Consider the following 21,766-nt stretch of genomic DNA (forward strand, 5'->3'; position numbering starts at 1 on the left):
TGATTTTTCTCCTTCACTGATGTGCGCTAATGAAGCTGCAGTGATGGGTACTGATAGGCTGCACTGATGGGCACTGAAAGGCAGCACTCATATGTGGCACTGATAGGCGGCACTGATAGGTGGCACTGATAGGCAGCAATGACTGGCACTGATAGGTGGCACTGTCCAGCACTGTTAGGCAGCACTGACGGGCACTGATAGGCGGCACTGATGTGCACTGATAGGTGGCACTGACTGGCACTGATAAGCAACACTGACTGGCAGTGATAGGTGGCACTGATTTGCAGCACTGATAGGTGGCACTGACTGGCATTGATAGGTGGCACTGACTGGCTATAATAGGTGACACTGAAAGGCAGCTCAGATGGGTGTTGATATGTGGCATTGATGTGCATTGGTAAGCACTGATATGTGGCAATAATGTGGCACTGATAAGCACTGGCAGGTGGCATTGATGAGCACTGACAGCTGGCATTGATGGACACTGACAGGTGGCACTGCTGGGGCTACACTGATCATCAAGGCACACTGATCATCAGTGCCCTGATGATCAGTGTACATGTCCCCTCTGAGGGATGCCGATTACCGGCTCTCCACTCCTCACGAGCTGTCAGCGTAACATCTCATAAGGAGAGAAATGTCAATAACCGGCATTTCCCTATTTACATGCGATCATCTGTGATTGGACACAGCTGATCACATGACTGAGCCAACATCTTCGGCTCTTTCCATTGATCAGTGATCCGCTTTGTCCGAGGGACACAGCGCACCATCGATTGCCGCACTGCGCACCCCCGGAGCAGCGCAAGCGCGGTTAGAGTGGGAGGATGTCATATGACGCCCTCCCAGAACAAGAGAACCGCCTTGCGCCCGTCATTACCTTATATGGCAGGTGGCAGGCGGTTAAAGATATTTTTAAGAAATATTTTACTTAAAAAAAAAAAACAAAAGACGCTATTATCTTTTAAAACCTGTGCAGTAAAAGCAGGACAGCCATCAGAAATTTTGGGGCCCCTTACATAGCTTTAGGCCTGGGCCCCTACGGGTCTGACCACCAACATTCCCCACGGATCTCCCACTGGCCATTCCACTGAATCCATCCACTGTCCAGGGGTGTACACATGTCGTAGCCACAACAGGAATTATACACCCTGTTGCACTTAACAGGTGTAGCACCTGAGAAGTGTGGCCCATTCAAATGAAAGGGCCAACTCTGCAAATGCCCTTTAGAGTAGGATCCAAGGGGTTAAAGCAGGTGGTTAGGAGGCAATAAAATGCCTCCTCACTGTCTGATATAACCCTTTGGTTGATGTACTGCATAAGCTTATAGACCAAACTCTAAGAAATGCATTGAGTTCTGTCCAGTCCACCAAGGCTGTTCCCACTATGGGGTTGATTTACCAAAACTTGAGCGTTCAAAATCTGTTTCAGCTCTACATAGAAACTAATCCTAAACTAACTTCCAAGTTTTATTGTCAAAGCTTAAAGTGTTACTAAACCAACAACAGCAAATCAGTCTGTATATGCAGTAAAGCATGCTTGTTATACTCACTGGGAAACCTAAGGGGTTAATCCTCTGCATTGTGGAAAAAGGCCATTTGATCCTGTCTTCTCTGCTCCTCCTGCTTGTTCAAATGTCTACGTCTTATGACCTGATAAGACAGACTGAACCATAGGCATTCTGCACATGCTCAGTTTAGTGTGTATTGCTAGAGAGGTTTTTTTTTTTTGGGGGGGGGGGGAGTGCATGAAATCAGCACAGGAGCAATCAGCACTCTGCAGACAGAAGTCAGGGGGGTTTGCCTCCTCCTAGAGCAGAAAGAAAAGAAAACTTCTACAAGCTTTGACCAGTGCTCTGCTGGACACTGATAGAAGTCACAAGACTGCTGTAACTGCTGATGAGAAAAGGTATTTAGCAGTTTATATTTACTAAAATAATTGAGAACTTCCATGTTCTGTTTACTGTGGGAAACCAGATATAGTAAATGCAGGGTCCTGGGTTTAGTAACACTTTAACTGAACAAGCTAAAATTAGAAGCTGATTGGCTACCATGCACATCTGCACCAGATTTTTCACTTTCCAGTTTTAGTAAATTAACCCCTGTCACGGTATAGGGGCCCCTGCCAATTATTGATTTAATTTAATCCCCTTATTAATTCCCTGTACCAAACATCCCTCAGATTCTCTGTATGTCCTCTGTGTCACTCTGCCAAATGGCCAAATTCAATTATTGCGACTTCCCCACTCCTGGCCAGCTTGTTGCCAGCTTGCTGTATGTCCTCAAGTTGCCCTCCATAATTCCTGGCACCAGCCCCTCTGATGTCCCCGGGGGTCCGGTGTCATCCTGGCCCTCATTGTGTCCCCTGTCGCCAGCTTGATTCATCCCTGGGGTCTAGTGTCCCCCCCTCCACCTCTCTTCCTGCTGCAGTGGGATGAGAGGTGCGACTTTCACCACCGTGCTCCAGTCATCTTTTCACCACTGCGCAGCCATTGAAGGAGCCCAGCTATGGTGGGACCTTCGTGGCTAGACTCTACAGAACCCTCAGCTAAATGGGGAACCGCACCCAAGCCTGCCCGAGACCCCCAGCATAGGGGAGAGATTGCCTGCTAGCTGCCCAAGCCCCAGTCCGGGGGGAGAGATTGCCTGCTAGCTGCCCAAGCCCCAGTCCGGGGGAGAGATTGCCTGGGAGTTGCCCAAGCCCCAATCCGGGGGGAGAAATTGCCTGCTAGCTGCCCAAGCCCCAGTCCGGGGGGAGAGATTGCCTGTGAGTTGCCCAAGCCCCAGTTCGGGGGGAGAGATTGCCTGCTAGCTGCCCAAGCCCCAGTCCGGTGGGAGAGATTGCCTGTGAGTTGCCCAAGCCCCAGTCCGGGAGGAGAGATTGCCTGCTAGCTGCCCAAGCTCCACTCTGGGGGAGAGATTGCCTGCCAGTTGCTTGAGGATTCAGCCCAAAAGAGGAGACCACACGCATGATCCGGACTCCAACAGGTACCTGTGTTCCACTTTTATCTTTGGGAGACCAGGCACCCTGTCGGATCCGTGAGTACATGCTTTCTCCCTGTTTTACCTGAACTGTTCCTGTACTGCCCCCCCCCCCCCCCCCTTGTCGGATAACAATTGCTACAGAGACTCTTCCTTGGCTCTCAGTTCTGGACTATAAGCAGATTGGCCCCTCCTTGCTACCCTTTACTGGCAAATTCACCCTCCCTGCCGATCCCTCTATTGCGTGACTGTCATCTGTTTGTCTCAGTAAAGCTTTGTGCATTTGCCATCTACTCTGTGTGTTCTGTCCTGCCTACCCTCCGTGAATTGTGAATTAAGAAAAAAAAAACACTAAAATGACTTATACAGATATGATTAGCTGAACACTGCTTTTAGAACTCCAGAATGATCAGTGCAGAACACCATGAATGCCCAGATTATAATAAAATGGCAAGGGATCCCCAAGAGTAACATTCATATTATTATTATTCAATATTTATAAAGCACCAGCTGTCTACGCAGCGCTTTACAATATAAAGGGGGACAGTACAACTAAAATACAGTTCAATACAGAAAAAATAGGAGGTGATATTAGACATCATGCCTTTCAGCATTGAGGAATATTTTGTAAAAGCTTCTCCAAAAACTGGGAAACTCATTCCAATGCTGACATGCACCAGGCTGTTTAAAACCCTGGTGTCAATGTGGGGGTGCTGGCAAAAATAGAGCTTATGTGCCACTCATCTACTCCCCATGGGAATGAATAGATATTTACCTCCTCCTTGGTGAACAGGTTTTTGAAGTTTGGTCCTTTGGTTCCCTAACAAGTTCACCATATGTATATAAAAGTGAAAGGAAATAAACACAGGACACTATAAAGAAATATTTTCTAATTAGCCTATTGAAAAAAAAAGAGAGCACATGCTCTTTCCTACACAGTTATCAAACACCAATAATACACTAGGGATATAGTGGCTGCTTGATGGAACTACAGCACACAAAAGGAGAATAAAGGCATCTGATATACCTAGAAATGCTGCAGATTCTAGAAGAATTTTTAGCTGCAGGAGATGAAGGTTGGATTCACTGGTATCAGATGCAGGGGCGTATTTACCACAAGGCAAACAAGGCACTTGCCTAGGGCGGCATTTTTCAGGGGGGCAGTGCCTCCCCTCAGAAGAAGGGATGGAAGAAGGGACACACACGCCATGGGTACCAGATGGGATCTGAGAGAGACTGCGGACTGCTTTATGGTGTATGTAGAGCCTGACTCTCATTCCCGGGGATGTCTGTAGCTGTGAAGATGAGTGTCTTTCTCTCTATTGCTGGGGGGGGGGGGTTAGTGGAAGGATCTCCCAGGTGGGAGGCAGGGGTGTTGTTGGTCAATGTCAGGCTCTTTCCTTGGGAGAGGGAAGGGGGTTGTTGGTTCGTGTCCAGGCAGAGGATCTTTGTGTTTCCTAGGGCAGCACAAAACCTAAATACACCACTGATCAGATGTATACCAAAATGTATGGTATACCAGAGATTTGGTTTCTAACAATAGTGTCTCTTTAACTAGAAGTTACAGTGTTCTTAGAATTTCATTTTAACGAACAATAGGTAATGTTTGCTTTTGCATTTTAAATGAATGTATTATGTGGATTACAACAACAAAGCAGACAGAATAATTTTGTATAAATAAAGTAACCTCCTCCAGAGTGTAATACAGTTTGTAGCCTGTTTAAAATGTAAAGCGCATCCTACTGTGAAAGCGCACGTCGGGCATATTTTATATATGCTTTTAATGAAACCTGCATTTCTGTCATTTACCGCTTTGGTTGAAAAAAAAAATCATTTAAAAAAGAGAGAAAGAAGGATTTGCTAAAAAAATATACTTTGCAAAAATGGATGAGTCGGCTGTTACTGATTCCTGGTGCTGTGATTTCCAATTAAAGACTAGAAAAGAAACATTTTGTAATTTAAAAGAAACAATTAAGCGCTTATTCATCCCCTCACCTTATGGTTTCACAATTGTTTATGCCAATGTTTTGGTCTTTGTTCCAAATAAAAAGACAATTTGGTCTTTCTAGAAAACACCATATAAGATAAAGCAACTAATACGCTTCATTTGTAAACATACCTCAAATAAATATTACAAGATCTAGGCTGTTCTGGGGAGAACAAATAACATTTCACAGGTAAAGAACAGGATATGGGCCAATACACTTAATTTCATAGTATCTTCCAGCTGTTTGAAATGCTAGCAAATTTCTTCAACATACCAACTGCAAGATTTTCAGTTGGTATTTCTTACACTAGAGCTCTTGGACAATGTAGGCTACACAATCAGTCAAGAAATATATCCATAAAACTATTTCAAAACCAACATCATGAAGGTATGGAACTGTGTACCTTGCTAGACATGGGTATTTGAGACATAGGACCAATTACGAGATGTCCAGTTTGCTGTAGGCACAGACTGAATAGATTGATCTCCCATCCAACAGTGCCTGTAGCCACAGCCAGCAGCATGGGACATGAACTGTGTTCTCTTATCTCTCAAGTATGCAATCCACTGACACCAATGTATGAGTCAGTCTTCCTCCAACCGACCTTTCCTCTATTCCCCTCCCTGCTAGTTCTGTTTAGAGGCATCATACATTTCAGAGAGAGAAATAGATTCTACATGTAGGACTTTTCGTGCGGTTTCAGAATATGCACAAAAACCACCTGATCTAATAGAAGTCTATGACAGAGCACAGGTAACCATATACGAATACCGGGGGTACACTGAGCAGCACTCGCACTGCAGGACAACCACACCGCATCAGTGTGAAAGTGCCCATTAAGTTTTGTGAATTTTGTATTAGGTTTGCAAACTATATTAAAAGTTTATTTGTAAAATAAAGTTTTTTTTATAAATAGTTATAAAAATATACAAAACTTTTAAAAAGTTGAAAAATAATAAGCTTTAAAGACAAATTAAAATTATTTGGATTCGTAATGCTTATCATTTTTTTCACATCACTTTGGGACAATCCAAACTTCTATGAACTGTACTCCTTTGAGGGGCATAGTATATGCCAGTCTTATGGCCTTATTAAATTGTCTTTAAAATCCTTTTCTATTTTTCAAGAGGAGCTAGACAGGGTACTTCTATAAATACAGTATTTGCAGCTCAGACAAGCTTTAAGTTCACAATTTTCCACTACCTCTGTACGGCATTCCGACTAGAAGAAGAAGTCTATTCTGTTCCAACTCAAAGATATCTAACATGTACTCATTCTTGCTTGGAGCGGAGACCACCTATGCTATGGTGACCAATGGATAATATATATAAAAAAAAACCCACAGCCAAGGCCTGGTCCTAAGAATGGTATATCCGCCGGTGCCCAACCATGGGAGATGCTTCCAAGAACAATGCACTGCAAAAAAGAACCCACCAAAGAGGATATAGCATCTTGCAGGCTATCAACGGCAACAATATTCATTATGGACATAATCATGGAGCACTTGGGGGACATTGTCTAGCTCTTTCAGGACAGGGGGCCTAGGGGTACATAGGGAGGGGAGGGTGTGGGGTTGGCCCTGGGTGTACTACAGGGGTGGGGGCCTGACTGAGGGATTCTGGGTTTGTGGGAGATGCGGGGTAGGGGGGATTGGTAGAGGGTGGGGGGGTGTATTTGAGTTGAGGTACATGCATTGATATCATATGTTTTTTGTATTTCTTATTTACATGATTATGTCCAAAATAAATACTGCTGTTGATAGCCTGTGAAGTGCCATATCATCTACGGTGGGTTCTTTTTTTCAGTGACCAGTGGATAACTAGCTTATGGTTTGTCGATATAAGTCTAGTATCTGGAGAACAATGGACCTCTGTATTGGAAGAAATAGTTTGTGTTTTCTTGAATCCCCTCAAAGGCTTATGCAACTGTTTTATGTCTTTAGGACTTACTGTATATGACCCCTGAGAAACTATTTAAAGTTGGTTTATACCCTAACATAGAATGTCCTAAATGTTATCTGGACACTAGATAATTTATCCATATGATATGGCATAGTCTCAGACTACATAAATATTGGGGCACATCATTTGCCATGTCCTTTAGGACATGTGGAGGAACTGACTCTCCCATCTATTGACCTTAAAACTATAGGAAAATTTAATTTTTTTGGCTCAAAAATAAATTGCTAAAAACTGAATCTCTTCTGAGTCCCTTACCAAACAAACCTGAATTAGTGGGGTTAACTCTGATTCCAATGAAACATAAATTTTCCAGATCCAGAGGACAACTTATACTCTCCTTCTATTTGGGATAGGTGAATGAATAAACATCAAATACCATTTATTCTTCTTCACCCTTGGTAATCGCTTCTGTTTCGTAAAACCTATTGCAGTTTCAATATGTTTACTTTAGTTCAGTGCTTGTTATGAATTTATTTTGTACTGCACTGCTCTGATGCTAATCCCAATGTTATGTACTCTATCAAGGTGTTCTGTGTGATAGACATTTTTGGCCTATTGCCTACCTATCCCTTCCCCTTCTGTTTACTTTGCTATTGTGTATTGTGAAAGCACACGCTCTAATAAAAGGAATTTTAATAAAAAGTTTCTATGGGCTAACTAAAGAGCAGAAGCAATCTGCTTGAAGGTGATAAAAGGGATCATTGGAAATAATACCCAACACAAATATGACCGCAAAAAGGCATGAAATGTGCTGTTGTGGGTTGCTTATTAGTGATAAGCTGAGTACACCTGGGTTTGGTTTGCTGGATTGTTGACTAGCTGCTCCTTGGTTCAAATTTTAATCTGAACCCAACTGAAGTCAATAGGATCCAAATCTTTAAAATCAATTCTGCACTTGGGGACCTGTACCAATGGAAAAATGCATTTTTGCTTTCACCCTGAGCACATACTACCCCAAGGGTTCATACCACGTAGTGCATCACCCATCCCCTTCCAGCCACAGAAGCTCTCTGCCAGGGAGCATGAGACCTTAGTATAAAATACTATAAGTATAAAATTTTTTAAATAATATTGCTTGGGTAGTGCCCTTGTTCAGTATTTTTATTGGGTCAGTACAATGGTAGACATGGCTCTCAATACACAGAAAATAGATGCACAACATAAAACTCAAATAGGTTTGTAAGAAGGCGACATCAAATACAATGAACTGGCGAACAGTGCTGAACAAGTTTGATCAATTAACCAAAGTAAAGCATACTTGGGGGATGCCTTAAACCTGTCTGTGATGGTTAACCACTTCCCGCCCAGCCTATAGTAAAATGCCTCGTCAATCCGGGAGGGCGTTATATGATGTCCATCTTGGATCACATGCAGTGGCGAGATCTGTCACTGGCTGTGTACTTCTGACACAACCGAAGACGGATCTGTGTCAGAAAAAGAGAAAGAAATTTAAAAAAAATAAAAAAAAATAAAAAAAATAAAATAAAAATTGAAAAAAAGATTATCATTTTTTTTTCGTACTGCCACTAGTCAATATCCCTGATCACTGGTGACAGTATCTAAAAAAAAAATTATGACAAAGAAATTACAACTTCAAAAAACTCGCCATGCCTCTTATGAAATACGTTGAACTGTCTACTTTGCAAAAAGGGGTCATTTGGGGGATATCTGTACTGTTCTGACATTTTTGGGCCTCAACAAATTAGATTGGCTGTCAGTACTTCAGAACTGGCCTGGGCAGGAAGGGAGTAAAAGTGCCCCGTATCGAAGTGGTTAAAAAAAAAACATTTTTCCATTAAATGAAAAATAGGTGTCAGGACAAGCCTGATCATTGGAAAAGAGCAGGCTGAATTCCTAGCTAGATCAGGCCTAGCAGACCACGGTATGCTCTTCTACTTAGTGTGGTCAGTTTTTAATAGGAAAGCAGAAGGACTGTCAAGAACACCAGGGATTTCACACAAAGGAAGCAATACAAAGAGAACAGGATACTTTTTCATACAAGTAAATGATACTGCAGGCACATATGAGGAATATGAAATGTTGTGTTTACGTATCACAAGTTTGGCAGTTCAAGTGGACTGCTTCCTATTCTTGATATATGCACTATATTTATAAATATGATAAGCTAAAATAATGTAAATAATGGGTGTTTATGTTAATTTTAGATAGGAAGCAGAGGATTGGGTGCTGTAACATGATAAGTGGTATACATATCATCAGTGTTTATATAATAGAACTGTTTTAATTTACATTTGTAGATGGAAATAGGAACTAAGGGAAAATATCCCTAAGCCAAAACACCCACAAATAGGATGACCTAATTTTAGATTTTAACTTTGAACCAGAACAAAAGATATACAAGCATCAGAAAGTTTGTTTGCATGATTTTTTAGCAAAATAAACTAGTAGCTAAATTCAAACAAAAAAAAATGGAATGTCTACATTTTTTTTTCAACTGACAAAGAGAATAAATACATTGATTAGTAAAACTGTGTACATTTCAAAAGTAATTTGGGGCATAACAAAAAATATATTGACTACCCATTATCAATAATAAGTATATAAATTTACAGAACTAATACAAAGAACTGTAGACAATAGCTGAAGATTGTTTTTATATTATAGGAAACATTTAGAGATGTAAATTATTCCAAACCAGTACCCTGAAAATACACTTTGTTTCTGGAATTATTATTGAAAGATAGCAGTGCATATGTGTGCCTAGTTGGTCTTGTTGGAGTCTCTGACATAAGGATGTAAAAGTTCTGCCTTTACCAAGGTTTCCTCCATGCAGAACATGGCATGGCAAGTCTGTAATGGGGAAAGACTGGCCTCAGGGAGACCACAAACAATATGGGTGACTAGCTATATGCCCTCTGCTTGCATTTTTGCTATGGAGGGGGGAGGCAGGTTCCAGAATTAATTACTATTTTAAGTAAGTTTTTTATTAAAATTATACTTACTGGTTTGTATATAAAATGTAATTTCAAATTGTTTTTCACACCATTTTTGGAATGTGCAGTTAGCCTCAGAGGCAAATAAGGAATGATTTGCATGGTATGCTCAATGAGGACCAAAGCCATTATTTTTTAATTTATGAAGGAGAATGAATGTAGTATGGAATAAACTGCTCTAATATTAAGCTGTATCTGTACTAAGGTCCACTGGTTCCTGATATAGTTGTCACTAGGAACAGTAAGGAGGACTTTGTATAGCTCTGTCCAATAACCTAAGATGAGGAAAAGTCTCCTCATTGTTTGAATCTGTGATGGAAGAGAGACATGCAGATGCTTTTTCTTTCAGGAAGGGTGTACTGTTTTGCAAAAAGACATCACAATGTCATTACAGACAACTCTTTGTTATTGGTTTTAATTGTATAAAATAAATGTAATGTTAGGAATATCTTTACAGATTTACATTATATTAAAAAATATACTGTAAGGTAATTCAGTAGGCATGATCACATATAAAGTCTTTCCTAAAGTCATAATTCAGTAAGAGCCTGACTTCTTATATCTAATGAGATTTCCCTGTTTAGTTCATATTTTAACCTACCTTGAATTGCTGGGTGTAACATTTCTGTTTTGTTGTTCTTTGTGACATTAAAATAATAGCACTAACAGCAAGCTGTCATGTAAACATTAAAGCTAAGCCACATGCCCACCATTCATAATTTTTTCACTGGCTGTTGAGGTTCTAGCATATAATAAATTATGGGCTGTCTCAGCACTAATATAGGCTTGGGATTAGTCCTAAAATGTATGCAAAGTCTTTTTTTTAAATTTATATAGGATGTAAAAAGGGTAACAATCCATAGTCTGTATTTTATTGCATTTGCGTTCTCGCTAGGGAGCTTCCCTTCCCTCTTGGTCCTGGTGACTCTTGTCTCTGGTACAGAAAGCAATAGGAAATTAAGAATTTTGGAGTTATAACAACGTGATGTGAGTAGAAATCATTCAATGAGGAAACCTGTTCTGGTTTCAGCTGTCTAAGAGGAGATGGCCCTTTGCTTTGGGCAGATATCCTTTTACTTCCTGCTGTATCTTAGGGCAGTAAGTGAAGGAAATCTCATACAAAAAGAAAAAAAAACTGACAAGGGGGCTTATCCATTCCCTAATTTATCCACAATTAAAAAAGTTTTGGTTTTACATACACTTTAAATCAGTATAAAAAGTGCACTGCCCCAAAAAACTCACCAAGACGTATCTGAAGCATTTAAATTGTGTCATCAGGCATCTGTTTGTGGCATCTTCCCAGCTATGTTGACAATCTGTATGCTTACTGTATGTGACAGCTTTAATTTAACTCTAATATAGGAAAGTGAGGCTGAACAATGCTGAATGGATGTGTCACTCACAAGAGTAACTGGACAGAATTACAAACATTTTGGCAGGTAAATCAGTTCATATACGCATTTATTGTGTAAAAAATTGTTTGCTTGCTGATCATCTTTAAAGAACTGCTTCATTGTATTACTCTATGTTTTTAATGCTTTTTTTCCATTTTACATAATTGTTTCTTTGAATTCTAAAAGGTGCTGATAGCAGAAAAAAAATGAGTGAACTATCTATAAAAATACTGACATGAAAAATTAGAATTAGTGTCTATTTAGAAACTATTACATGGGAAAGCATTACATGAGGAAAAAAAAAATGTCTATCTTTATTTAATGTGGCTGTAGGGTTTCCCTGAGTTAATTGAGCATACAGTAATGACTTGCATAATCTTTAGCCCTATTACTCAAAAACCTTTGACTTTTAAGCTTTTATTAATTGTCTAGGTTGGGGTTGTAAAGTAACTAATTGTCAGCACCTGTGGTAGTGAGCCCTTATAGATAGTCAACTTGGGGTTCCCCAGGGCACGGAGTCTAAGCCCCAGCCTGCTTCTTCACCAGAGCCCCTGATAGTGGGGATGGACTTGCAGCAAGCTGGGACCAGGTCGCTGCCCCCAGGTACGCCCAGCTGAGGATGAGGAGACTGCTTGCATGAGCAAAGTACAATGGGAGGAGACAAATGGAAATCCGATGGACTATCCGAGGTCAGAATGGATGGAAAACAAGCACAGTCAGAGAACGAAGCCGGGGTCGGTACACGAGTAGTCAAATGCAGGATACAGAAGTTAGCAACACACAGGAGCTCAGACAACTAAGAAGTTGCTCAGGCAAAGTGGCCTAGACTGAACATATTTATATAGGCAGGCAAACAAGGAGGCGGGCCAGGAAGTGATGGAAGGGAAGGAAATAAAACCCAGATAACAGCAGACAATGCCCATAGGTGAGCACAGACAAACACACATGTGAAAGGGATCAGGAACAGCACTGCAGCAAGAATACACACACAAGAAACTGCAGGCTAACTTGTGACAATACCCCCCTCTTACGAGGTCTCCCCACTTTTTTAGGGCCAGGCTTAAGGGAAACTTCTGATGAAAAAATTCCACCAGATGGGGTGCAGAAACGTCCTTAGAAGGAATCCAACACCTCTCCTCAGGACCATATCCCTTCCAGTCAATTAGATACAAGAGCTTCCCTCTGATGAATTTGGAATCTAAGATTTGCTTGACTTCATACTGATCCAAAGTACTCACTATAGGGAAGGGTGAACCGAGGAGCAAATTTCATAGAAGGTACCCGTAGACGGATATTCTTGGTAGAGAGCCAAACCTTGTCACCAGGGAGAAATTTGGGACTCACGCGGTAATGGCGATCTGCAGCTATTTTGTACTTGGAAGCTGCCAGATGTAAATTCTTGGAAACCTCTGCCCAGATGGAATTGAATGATTGTTGTTTGTCTGCAGCCGCGGGCACCGCAGAGGAGATGGGAAGAGGAAATGGCACAGAAGGATGATGACCATACACAGTGAAAAAGGGAGACTCACCAGTACTGACACTGGCATGGTTATTAAGGGCAAACTCTGCCCAGGGTAGAAGGTCTACCCAATTATCCTGATGGGATAAAAAGAAGGCACAAATATAACATTCCACGTTCTGTTTGACCCTTTCGGTTTGGCCATTAGGCTGCGGATGAAAGGCTGAGGAGAAGTCCAACTTGATTCCGAAGGATGTGGCCAGAGCCCTCCAGAAGCGGGCTGTAAATTGAACACCTCTATCAGAAACAATGTATGAGGGCATACCATGAAGACGGAAGATTTCCTTAAGGAAGTTAGAAGCCAATATGATGGCAGAAGGTAATCCTTGAAGTGGAGTTAGGTGACACATTTTAGAAAACCTGTTCACAACCACCCAGATAACAGTGGAACCTGCTGAAGGGGGTAGTTCAGAAATAAAGTCCATGAAAATGAAACGCCAAGGTCCATCTGGAACAGGTAGAGGTAAAAGGAGACCTGCTGGACATCGACTCTCTGTGCCAAACACTAAAGTTGTTCCAGGAGAGGCTGCAGTGTCTCTGAGGAGCTCATGGGCTAAGCAAACTGTCAGCACCCGTGGTAGTGAGCCCTTGTAGATAATCAACTTGGGTTCCCCAGGGTGCTGAGTCTAAGTCCCAGCCTGCTTCTTCACCAGAGCCCCTGATGATAGGGATGGACTTGCAGCAAGATGGGACCAGGTTGCAGCCCCCGGGTATGTCCAGCTGAGAATGAGGAGACCGCTTGCGGAAGCAGAGTACAATGGGAGAAGACAAACGGAAATCCACTAGACTAGCCGAGGTCAGGACGGGCGGAAAACAAGCACAGTCAGAGAATGAAGTCGGGGTCGGTACACAAGTAGTCAAATGCAGGATACAGGAGATAGCAACACACAGGAGCTCAGACAACTAAGAAGTTTTTTTCTGTTTTTTTCTGCATGCTAGTCTCATATCAAAAGTGCAGAGGTTACTAAAGTTATGAAAATTCTTTAACAACTGAATAAAAATTCTAGAAAATGTAATGTATTTGTATTGTATTTTCGGATGACTACTGTACTGGTTAAACATAAATCATACGATCCGGTATCATACAATAAATTTTTTTGTGCTTGTTCCTTCTTTTTCTTTCAGATGATTGCTGTGCACTATTAGATTATCATACGATCGCTTTGAAAGTGGCATTTTTCGTACAATATTCTGATCATATATACTGTAGGTTCAAAACTCAGTTCCCAACATCTGTACTAATTAGTGGTTGTGATATCTCTTTGTTTTTAATTGTGTCATCTGCTGAATTATATTTCATAAACAGCAATGGCTAGTATTATTGTCTAGAACAAACACTGAAACCTTGATGTCCAAGGCATGGCTTTTGGTTTAAACCAGGTTCAAGTTTGATTTGAGTCATCACCTATTTTTTCTAATAATGTTTCCAAAACAAAATGAAGGCACTGATAAATAGCTATCGCTGCTGGTTTATAACTAACTTTTATGTTTTGCCTGTAATTTTCCCTTAATAAAAGTGTATACTTCTTGTAAAAATATTACCACAATAATGTATAATTGTAGTACTTAAAGCCTGCCATTACTTGACTTTAACAAGCTGAAGTTAAATTTCAGATTCATAAATCTTTCATTACAAAGTTACAAGGCTACCATAACTGACTTTGTACAGAAATAATTGAAATGTATAAATAATATGACAGCAAAAATGATATAGTAGCACTTTTTATACTGTGTGAATCAGAAAAAGTTTGAGAAACCTGTCCTTAATAAGATAGATAAGAAACAAACACCATATTTAAACAACTGAAATCTATCTTTGTGTAGGTTAGAACAACACAATGAACTACTAGGGCACAGATGTAGGTGTGTATGGGTTGTATTTATTCTTTATACAACATGTCTAAATATGTTTAAAAATATGCACGTTTGTTGATAATGTTCTCAGGATTCAGGAAGTGCATAAACCTAAGCTAACACTGCTAATTCATTGTATAATGTGCTACTGTGTGGAAAGGTTGAACAGTGTATTAAGTTTCAAATCTTCTAACAATAAAAAACAAAAATGATTAATGATTTGCAGGAAAAGTTGCTTTGCTTACTTACTGATAAATGGAACCAGTTGGCACAATCTGTAGCATGATTGAGAAATAACTTTATTGGTGCATAGTGCAAGGTCTGCTGAATACCTAGCTGTGGTATCTAATGGCGACTATAAAGAATATATCTCACCATGCCTATTACTATGTACAATAACCAATTAGTCTACAGGCACATGGAAGAGTTTATGTAGTGTACATTGGTAAACAATGTTTACAGCACAAATACAGCCTAATTTGTACAAAACTGTATGTATTTCTCAAGGTTTTACTGGAAATTTAGATGTTGTGCATTCAGTAACGTGAACATATACTTTTCTGTGGACTCTCTCTTTTCCTTTAGTAAATCAACCCAATGTACAGGGTCATATTGCTGGATAATGGGATCCCATTGCCACATTTTGATAGGGTCCTCCAGAACCTTCCTTACTGTCATACATTTTAACAAAAATATGTTTGAATTAAGGACAGGTAGGGGGCCACATGCGCGGCCGCGATCCAAGATGGCCACTCTGTAACTAAGCTCTGCTGCCTCTCTTCACTCAGCGGCATCCAGAATGACACAAGGTACTTAGGCACCTAGAAATAAGGGGAACCCCCCCATAAACATCCAGTGTCATGCCGAGGAGACGTAAGTCCCCAGCAGCTCCTCAGCGCCTCATGGACTTCTTCCCGGCCCGGGACACATGCTGCCAAGATGGTGCCGGACCATCCCTGCACAGCTGGTAAAGCCATCCGGCAGAATCCAGCTATTACACTCCAGATCCCAGACTGTGAGTACCTCTATACGATGGGGATCCTGGTGAGTTTTCCCCTCCATTCTCACCCTCCTCTAGAAGCCCTGCTAAGTCTAGGCCCAGAATTGAAGACCCTCATTAAAGTGACCCCCACTCTTCAGTCATACCAAATACTCCTATACTACAAATCCAATCCGCCATTGAGGAATTCCCAGCCTCTGAGCAGTCCGTCTCTGAATTAGCGATGAAAAATATGCTACTATATCTACGGCGAACGCTACACTGCGATATTACAAATGTAATGCCCCCAATCTAACCATGCTAACAGGCTGCATCATATTGAAAATCAGATGTCTGCCATCTTTACAGCACATAACATGGTAGTAGATGCATATATGCTGACTAAGAATCCAAAATCAATACGCTTGAAAGCAAAAGAGCGGACTTAGAGCACCGTTCAAGACGCAACATAAAAATCAGTGGGATACCAGAAACGGTGACTAAAGACTCTCTTCAATCATATATACAACAACTCATGAATCTTCTAATCCCAACCATCACTCCCACAGAAGCGGCCATTGATAGAGCACATAGAATTCCAAAGCCCACATTCTTACCAGTGTCAATACCAAGAAACTCCCTGACACTCCCCGCTCCATTTGAGGGTATCAAACTCTACGCTGACCTATCCAAAGAAACCCTCTTAACTCAGAAAAAGCTGATATCTATCACAAAAGCCCTAAGAAATTACAACATCGCCTACCAATGGGGTTTCTCCACCAAACTCATCATCAAACACCAGGGGAAAACCTTCATCATCAGAGGCCTCCTAGATGATGGCATAAACTTACTTAAAGAGTGGAGTATTCTCCCTGTAGAAGACCGCCGACCAACATCATCCCCAACAAATGGAAGGAGACTGGACCTGAGCATCCGTCCCTAATATCACTTACACTTACAATGCAGAGAGAAAGACCTGTTGCTTCTTCCTCGCCCCCTTACTCTGTAATGTCAGTCATTCTTACCTGGCACCTCCGGATACCAAAATGCAACCCAACACCCCAGTAGTTTCTCAAACTACCCATGTTTCTTGCCTTTTTTGCAAGAGGTTTTTAACTAACTGTTTTCTAGTTAACTTTTTCTATTGTAACCAGTCATTATTACTCCAAATTGAATATATACATTTTTTGCAAGACTCAACAATAATCCTACCTATGAGTGCCTTCCATTGATCTTCCACACTTAATGGACCAATCAGATCATCCCTCCCTTCACTCTTCAGTATCAGGATTCAACAAGCCAAATTCCTGAATTATACAGCCAAACACCTTCGCAGCTCCAGGTGCTCCCATGCCTACACCAGCTTTTCCCACCACACTAATGATTAATATTCTATCAATTAATGCAAGAGCACTCAACTCCCCTTTTAAAACATTGTCTTTGAAAAAGGAAATCGCAACACAACGCGTTGACATCGTCTTTGTACAAGAGACTCATTTTGCTCTATCTAAAACACAAACATATACCTCAAAAACTTCTCAACAAAATTTTTCGGCTCTCACCATAAAAAAACAAATGGCGTCATGAAAGTTATAAAAGATTCACTCAAGTTTCTACTCTCCAAAGAATACGCAGACCCCGGTGGGCACTTTCATATCATTGTGGGCACGATTAACGATATGACCTTCACGTTAGTTAACATATGGTCCCAATTTAGATCAAATCCACTTCTTCAAACGAATAATGTCCAAAGTTGTCTCAATGAAGCAATGACAACTGATAATAGGAGGAGACTTCAATATCGTGGAGGATGTCGAAATAGATACAACCTCTACCAAAAGATCTTCGAAACAAAGCCTCAACCAACTCCTACACAATATTGATCTCTATGACATCTGGAGATGTCAATACGGGTCTGAAAGATACTACTCCTACTACTCTCCATCACAACTGTCCTACTCTAGAATAGACTATTTTCTTACAGACAAATGGACCCTACAATGCATTTCCTACTCCTCGATAGGATCCATAACCTGGTCAGATCACACGCCAATTAGCATTGTTTTAAGTTCCCACAACAAAACGTCATCAGTCATTCCATGGAGACTCAATTCTACACTCATTACAGAACCTGAACTTAAAAAGATCATAACAGACGCTTATGACCTCTTTTTTTAAACTAATACCAACTCTGAAACATTTATCAGCACCGTATGGGTCAAATATAAAGCCTAGATGCAAGGTGTCCTCATCAAAATTTCATCTCAAGTGTCCTCCCGAAGAAGACGCCAAACTGATGTCCTTCTAGACTCTATAAAAATAAAAGAGACTCTAAACAAACAAAAACCATCACAACAGAACTCGGACAACCTCCTTAAAGAACGGGAGAAACTCTGACCCCTTCTCCTATACAAATATGATTTGAACCTAAAAAAGTAAAGGCTATTTACTACTCACTAAATAATAAGGCGATGTCACTCTTAGCTAGATCAGGTAAACAACAACGGATTAAAACAAAGATCTGAACAAACCAACACCCTAACTCCAATAAACCTCTAACCAACCACTTCTATGAAAATATATAATCTAAAAAATTACCATAACACCCCTCAACCATCTCAAGCAGACATAAAAACCTTCCTGTGATCAATAAATCTCCCGACCCTATCGGAGAAACAATTACAAGACATCTCTGACCCATTTACCACGTCTGAGATCAAATTAGTAATTCGCACCCTTCCACTTAAAAAGTCACCAGGCAGCAATGGTTTCACCAACAAATACTATAAACAATTCGCTAATACACTGTCCCCTCACCTGACAACTCTCTTTAACAAGGCAGCGTCCAAGGGCAATATACCCAAAGAGATGCTACAAGCCACTATAACGACCATACCTAAACCATGACCACCTAAACCAGACAAAGACCCCCAAAGAGTTCAAAACTACAGACCCATATCACTCATCAATACAGACGTTAAACTATTTGCCAAACTTGTAGCGCACAGACTGCTCCCAATCCTCCCTACACTGATTGACCCTGACCAGGTGGGTTTTATACCAGGTCGTCAGGCTCCAGACACCACTAGATGCCTAATCTCACTACTTCACAACCTCCACAATCACCAAACGCCCTCTCTGCTCTTCTCTCTTGATGCAGAGAAGGTGTTTGACTGCATGCACTGGGGTTTCATGCAGACAGTCCTAATAAAATTTGGCATCACAGAACAAATACAATAAGCAATAATGTCCCTTTACTCTGCACCGTCGGCTAGAGTACTAACAGATGGTATACTATCATTTGACATTTCCAACGGAACTAGACAAGGATGTCCTCTATCAGCCCTAATTTTTGCATTGCTAATAGAACCACTTGCTGCAAAAATAAGACAAGACCGGCTTACAACAGGAATAAAATTCAATGAAGCTGAACAGAAAACCAGCTTATTTGCTGATGATGTCATTCTTATGGTGACAAACCCAACCAGATCCCTATATAAAATAAGGGAACTACTAACTCAATATTCCAATATATCATACTACAAACTCAATGAATCCAAATCCTTAATTCTTAACCTATACACACCATCAAAAACTTAACTCCGTCTGTCCAAAGACCTACCTTATCTGGGCAAAACACTCAATTCATATCTTGGAATAAATCTGGCCACGTGCCCCACTCAACTATACGACCACAACCACAAAATACTCCTCCAAAACCTCATAAGAGACATATCCTCGCTCCGAACATTTGGCTTATCCAAAATAAGCCGCATCACAACATTAAAAATGATTATCCTTCTTAAAATCCTATACATCTTCAGAACTCTTCCTATACCCATACCAATTAATTTCTTTCATAAAGCTCAAACACTTTTTTCACAATTTCTATGGGAATCCAAAAGACCCAGATGCTCCAACAACTTACTCATACGCCCTTACCACAATGGGGTACTAACCTCCCTCACTTAGATACATACTACCTAGCCTCTCTACTTGATCAGACCTACTTTTGGTGGCACCCATCTACAGAAAAAAAAAAATGGTACATTTTAGAAACCCAACTGTTCCACCCTGCCACACCACAATTATACCTCCTTCTCTATTTTGGCAATAAAAAACTCTTAACAACTGCACACCCCTGCATCAAAGCTTCATTAGATGCATGGTCCAAAATTTTATCCTACTCTATATCCAAATCTAATGAAATTCATATCCCTCTTAGAACTCTAATTCCAGATATCAACCTAACATCCTGGGAACAACTAGATATATCTCTCATTTCTGATCTTTTCACCCCCCCATAACCTAGCTACCTTTTACCAATTTCAACAAAAATATTGACTAACGCCTAAAGACAAATTCATATATCTCCGAATCACACACTGTCTTAAATTCAATAACATCCCATGCACCACTACACTCTCTGCCCCAGCCTTTCACTTCCTAAACAGCTCTAAATACCCAGGTTAAGGGCATTTCCCTATTCTACTCAGTCATACTAGTCTCGAAACATAACTTTAGAACAACATCAATAATCAACTGGGAAACTCTCCTCTTCCAAAAATTCCCAGACCTTACATGGAAAAGAGCCTTCACCACCACATATAAAACCCCTCACTGTGCCACACACTGGGAACCCTATATTAAACTACTACACCAATGGTACTTACAGTGAGGAACAGAAGTATTTGAACACCCTGCGATTTTGCAAGTTCTCCCACTTGGAAATCATGGAGGGGTCTGAAATTCACATTGTAGGTGCATTCCCACTCTGAGAGACAGAATTTAATAAACAAATTCAGGAAATCACATTGTATGATTTTTAAAGAATGTATTTGTCTTGCACTGCTGAACATAAGTATTTGAACACCTAAGAAACAGCAAGAATTCTGGCTCTCAAAGACCTGTTACTGTGTCTTTAAAAAGTCCACCTCTACTCCACTCATTAATCTAACTTAGTAGCACCTGTCTGAGCTCTTTAAAGACACCTGTCCACCCCACAGTCAATTTTGTGGACCTCCACAAGGCTGGAAAGGGCTACGGGGCAATTGCCAAGCAGCTTGGTAAAAATAGATCAACTGTTGGAGCAATTGTTAGAAAATGGAAGAGGCTAAAGACGACTGTCAGTCTCCCTCGGACTGGGGCTCCATGCAAGATCTCACCTCGTGGGGTATCACTGATGATAAGAAAGGTGAGGAATCAGCACAGAACTACAAGGGTGGAGCTGGTCAATGACATGAAGAGAGCTGGGACCACAGTTTCAAATGTCACTGTTGGTAGAACACTACGCCGTCATGGTTTCAAATGGTTTCAAATCATGCATTGCACGGAAGGTTCCCCTGCTCAAGTCATCACATGTCCAGGCCCATCTGAAGTTTGCCAATGACCATCTGGATGATCCAGAGGAGGCATGGGAGAAAGCCATGTGGTCAGATGAGACCAAAGTAGAACTTTTTGGTCTAAACTTCACTCATCGTGTTTGGAAGAAAAAGAAGGATGAGTTGCATCCCAAAAACACCATCCCTACTGTAAAGCATGGGGGTGGTAACATCATGATTTGGGGGTGCTTTTCTGCGAAGGGGACAAGACGACTGCACTGTATAAAGGAGAGGATGAATGGGGCCATTTATTGTGAGATTTTGAGCAACAACCTCCTTCCCTCAGTCAGAGCATTGAAGATGGGTCGTGGCTGGGTCTTCCAACATGACAACGACCCGAAGCACACAGCCAGGATAACCAAGGAGTGGCTCCGTAAGAAGCATATCAAGGTTCTGGAGTGGCCTAGCCAGTCTCCAGACCTAAATCCAATAGAACATCTTTGGAGGGAGCTGAAACTCCATGTTGCTCAGCGCAGCCCCGAAACCTGATAGATCTAGAGGAGATCTGTGTGGAGGAGTGGGCCAAAATCCCTGTTGCAGTGTGTGCAAACCTGGTCAAGAACTACAGGAAACGTTTGACTTCTGTAATTGCAAACAAAGGCTTCTGTACCAAATATTAACACTGATTTTCTCAGGTGTTCAAATACTTATGTTCAGCAGTGCAAGACAAATAAATTCTTTAAAAATCATACAATGTGATTTCCTGAATTTTTTTTTAAATTCTGTCTCTCAGAGTGGGAATGCACCTACAATGT

Source organism: Staurois parvus, unplaced genomic scaffold, assembly GCF_062004578.1.
Source record: "Staurois parvus isolate SC_StPar_1 unplaced genomic scaffold, SC_StPar_1.0 ptg000634l, whole genome shotgun sequence".
NCBI lineage: Eukaryota > Metazoa > Chordata > Amphibia > Anura > Ranidae > Staurois > Staurois parvus.